Here is a 5,398-nt window from a genome sequence, read left to right on the forward strand (position 1 = left end):
TCTTGGACCAAAACTGAGCTTATCGCATTGTCAATGATTGATAAAAATAAATGTATAAGGGAATTTCCCACTTTGGGAGAATCAGTGAATAGGGAATCGAGTCTCAAAGGATTCTTTTAGTTTAATAAAAACTTCCTCAAACTCCTTTATCCATTGGAAGCCTTCCTTCTTCTTTAAGGTAGCAAAAAAGCGAATAAATTTAACACTTGTAGACAAGAGGAACCTGAAGAGTGCATCAATTATTATAATCAATTATTAAACCTATTTTCCTGACGTCGGTCTCCTCATATTGATGATTTTGTGGAATTTATATGGATTTTCCTTCATTCCCCTTCTAGGTAGAATGAAGCCCATAAGTTTTCTGGCTTACACTACCAAAGAGCACTTGTTATGATTTAGGTACATATTGTATCTATAAATAGATTATAAGGTCTCCCTTAGGTCATCATCATGCTTTCCTTCATTTGAGACCTTGACTACCATGTTGTCAATGTAGAAATCTAGGTTGTGTCTAATCTGGTCGGAAAAAATGTTATTCACTAGGCCGAAAGGCATGAATTCGTAGTAGAAGTTTCTATGGTTGGTCATGGACTCCATTTTGGGTGCGTTATTAGCACTCATACTTATTTGGTTATATCCCAAGTATGCATCTATAAAACATGTTTGACACTCCAGTAATGGATTTGTACTTTTATGACCATTGGGTCATTCTCATGCACTAGTATACCTTCTGAATCCCGTCTCAAAAAGATGACATCAACGAGTCTTTCTTCCTTTTCTGAAAACAGTTTTTGTGCAGTGTGCATTATTGACTAGGCATATCTCTTTCTGACCGAGCTTGTTACACATCCACCAGCAAAACCTCCTGAGATGGTATTGAGGGTGTGTCGCGCTACCTAGTTTCTTGCACCTCCTCAGTACTATTTCTCTTATTGGTGGATAGGTTCTCCGAGCTAAACTCTCTCCGAGGAGGACCTCTCTTTCCTGCTGATCCTTCAACATCTAGCATGTATGATAGCAATCGACCTCTTTGAATCAGAATCTTGATTTCTCTTTTTAGCTTATGACAATATTCGGTATGATGGCCTCTCAGAAGATGATAAACACACCAGGAATCCTCGTCTTTTCCCATTACAATATTTGTCCTCTTGGGGAAACTGGGATCCGATATCAATTTGAGATGGTACACCTCACGCAGGATATCCGTGCGCTTTGAATTGAGTGGGGTGATTATTAACGAGGTTGTTGTATGGCCTCCGAGACGGCTTTATTATCGCTCTGTCCCTCGACTCGTACTTATGGTGATCATTCCTAGGCCCGGATCTGTCATTCCTAGGTTGTAACTTTTCCTTAGCATCTTGGGATCTTTTCTCCATATTGCTTTCTTCGCCCTTAATATAACATTCTTCTCTATTCATTACTTCATCCATGCCGATGGCCGACTTTTGCGCCAAAGACTCATTGAAATGATCGGCCTTTAGGCCGTTCTAGAAGGTTCCCACGAACATTTCCTGATTCGGATGAGAAACTTTTATTGTCTCTTCATTGAATCGCATCATATATTCACTGAGAGATTCAGAGGGCCCCTGTCAAAAGGTGAATAGGCTGGTGGTGGACACCTTTCTAGGCTTGCTAGCGGAAAAGTATTGTACCATCTTCCTGGTCATATCCTAGTAATTGGTGATTGAGAATCTAGGAAAACTCATGTACCACCCTAAGGCCACATCTTTGAACGTACCTGCATGAGTTTGCACTTTTAAGAGTCAAAAGCACCGACTATAGCCATTTGATTGTTAATTGAAATTATATGCTTCTATTGTTCACTTTTACCATCAAAGAATGACAAATGTGGTGGTTTGAAATTCTATGGGACTTGATATCCCCAAATTGCTTCTGAAAGAGGTTGAGGATCTAGGAGTTCCTCTTCTACATTCTCCTCCCTAATGCTTTGTGTTTGTTGAAGTGTGTAAACACTCTTACAATGATTCATTCTGCAGACACAAATTATTCATAATTGTCAAAAGTTGCACCATGTCCGATGGAGTGTGAGGTTCACTCTTGCTGGGAGATGACTCAAACATCGTATTATTATGGTATAGATCATGTTTTTGTATGGCCTGAGAAATTTTTACCGATGCCCCATGGAGGGCGCCAAATGTTCCTGTTAAACACTTTTGTAAAATCTCCTGAAGAGAATCAGGTGAGACCACAAACGTAATGAGACCTGGATGTTACTTGATTGATTTTGTTGTTGTATATGCATTGATCCCCCCTTTAATCCTCAATGGGGGGGTTTCCTTTTATACCCATCTCACTTATTAAGATCATTAAAAGGCATCCTCTGAAGTCTCATGATTAAATGATGATAATAACGTCCGTCGTTCTCATCATTATCATGTAACGTTCTCTTTATCACTTTCTATAACTCTCATGCAACCATGGAACTACCCTATAGTCGTTACACCGATTACACACCTTCCGAAAATACATCCCCGAGAATCATACAATCCAAACTCTTATTTGTCTCACGTGCAGCAACACGAGAGTTGTTACTTTATGCAAATATCCGACATACCGACTTTCCATACTCGACTTCAATAACTTATAACTCGACTATAAGAATTATGAGATGTACAAGAACAAAAACTATAAATATATTTTTAAATGGTTTATAATTATCTCAATACATTAAGAGATTATTGAAGCGAGTATGTGGATTAATCACTGATTTTTATAGTTATTTACTAAAGAGATAATTTGATTGAGGGATTAAATTAATTGACACTTTTATTTAAACTTTTTCATAAATTTAAGTGGCTAAATTTCTCACCCTTACAGTTTCGATAAGGAAATGCTAATTTCCACCCGATTTAAACAACATATTGTTACCTTTTTTGTGCAAACTAGCATAAAGACATTTTACAACCTAATCCGCCAAATAAAGAATCTTCCATAATAATGTCTAAAACTTGATTACCTATTGAAAAAAAAATGCTATGATGAAATTCAGCTAAATAGAGGAGACAATTGATTTTGCTTTGATCAGTAGCATTACAAGGTGGAACGTTAGTGCTCCAAGTAAATGGGGGGTATCTTTATATTCACATGTTTGTCCCTTAATATATAGTGATTTCTATAGTGCTACAACACCAGCATTTAGATCACAAAGCAATTGAAAATAATAGCATAGGCATTCAGATCTATTTGATAGTGCTTCAAACTCATTTACTTATATAGAAAATGAAACTGTGAAACTAGGGTTTTAAAAAACGAACTGAATTGGTCGATTAAACCAATTGTATTAGAAATCAGAGAAGTTATTGGTTTGGTCTCATTACTAGATCAGGTAAGTTATTGAATAAGTGAAAATCCGTCAAAATCAGTAAAAACTAATAAATTGACAGTTTTGGAAAATCAACGAATTAAATACTTTCTTTTTTTCCGCAGAAAAATGACGTTGTTTTGGTAAAAAAAATATAATTAAAATATAAGTAAACTTAAAAAAAAAAAAATTAGAACAAGTTTTCCTCATAATTATATTTATTAAACATTATAGTTATTTTCCTATTTAGGTTGCAATTAAACGTATTTAAAATTGATTAAAATTTGTATTCTTAATTATTTTGTTGCGTGTAAAGAATATGTTTAAAATTTGAATTTAAAAAATAAATTTGTGAAATTTTAAAATTTTGTAGTTGTCATGGTTTTTTAGAGATATATTTATTTGATTCCACCGATTTAATAACTATTTTGTTTAGTTATAGGGACAGTTTACTCAACTGAGTTATCTGATTTAATTCGATTTAATCATTTGATTCGATCAATGACCTAATAGTTCGATCAATGAATAAGTAATTCATACCCTAATCGATTTGCTGATTAGTCCAATTTTTAGAACATGAAACATTACCTAATTTATTTTATTTTTAATTTCTAAAATTCTTTTTTTTTTAAAGTTTAGATGAGTTAAAACTTCAAAAATTCACAAATCAGATTATACCTTAAGATCTAAATAACACTTACCGAAATATTTATAGATTATTCATAAAAAAATGTTCTCACATCAATAACATAAATTAAATTCATGAACTCTCGATAGAATCAACTATTAACCTATTAAGTTAATTTTATTAACAAATTTTGTTCTTTTGACCAAACAAAAGTAAAAAGGAAAAACTGAGAGCATGCATTATTGAGACATCATCCACGTTACAAACTCACCATCTTAATGGCCCTCCAAATTATGTGAGAATGGCTAGCAGTTCTAACCCCAAAAGGTAATGTACTATCTTTCTAGCCAAAAAAAGAAAAGGGAAAAAAAGAAGCCTTTTATTTCCATATATTGATTTACAGTTGTTCTTCACTGAGTTTGAGTTGGAATTATAAACCAAATATGATTCTATGAGAAAGTATGAAATTGACCAAACCAATCAAATCATCTATTTCATGTGGAGAGTGTGAATGGACTGAGTTTGGCTAAATATGTTACCCAATGAAATTAAGTTTTTGGATTAAAGTTGGATTTGCAGTATATAAAGAAAATATTTTCATTCTAAAAACAAGAAATTAAATAAGACACTTGTGAGACTTTAACATCTCAAAACTTTTAAAATTTCAATATTGTTAAAAATATTTGTGTTTTTAAGTGTTTGAATTTAAGAATGCAAAAATGACAAATCAAATAAACAAACCTATTGAACATAAATATCTCATAAATTCAAATCAAATTTAACAATAGAATACATCATCAACAACAATACACCAACATTAATTAGAAAAACCAATTAAATAAGTGACATACTAACTATTTCATTAAGTTCAACCAAGCAGGCTTCAATTTCATCAAATATTCAATGAGGAATCATGTTTGAATATATAATACGGATAGATTTCATGGAAGTAGTGTACAAATCGATCGATATTTTGATATGATACCGATAAAATATTAAAAATATGGTTCTCAAATCATTTTCGTTTTAAGGTTGTAATTTGATGAAGCAAATACATCCATCATCGTTAATTAATGGACGATGATACTCAACATTTACCACCCTTCTTCTTACGTTATTCTTACATTATGATGATTGATGATTGAGACGATAATCCAATAGGTTCTTCGGATCACATAGTGTAACAATGTTGATCTTAACAAATGGGAGAATCCCCTTGCTGTAGTAAATCATAACTCAATTAAACTTTAAAGTGGTATGAGTAAGAGTTATTGGTTCAGATTCTACTATCCAAACTTATAATTGACGTGTTTTACAGAAGTTATTCAAACATGTAAAAATATCCATTTAGTTAGTATTTATATAATAGAATTTAAAAGTATGTTTTATAGCAAAAATACATATTTTGTGATATTTGTATATTTGATTTTTACAAACATTAACAATAA

The sequence above is a fragment of the Lathyrus oleraceus genome, chromosome 2 (genome assembly GCF_024323335.1).
Source record: "Lathyrus oleraceus cultivar Zhongwan6 chromosome 2, CAAS_Psat_ZW6_1.0, whole genome shotgun sequence".
NCBI classification, from domain to species: domain Eukaryota; kingdom Viridiplantae; phylum Streptophyta; class Magnoliopsida; order Fabales; family Fabaceae; genus Lathyrus; species Lathyrus oleraceus.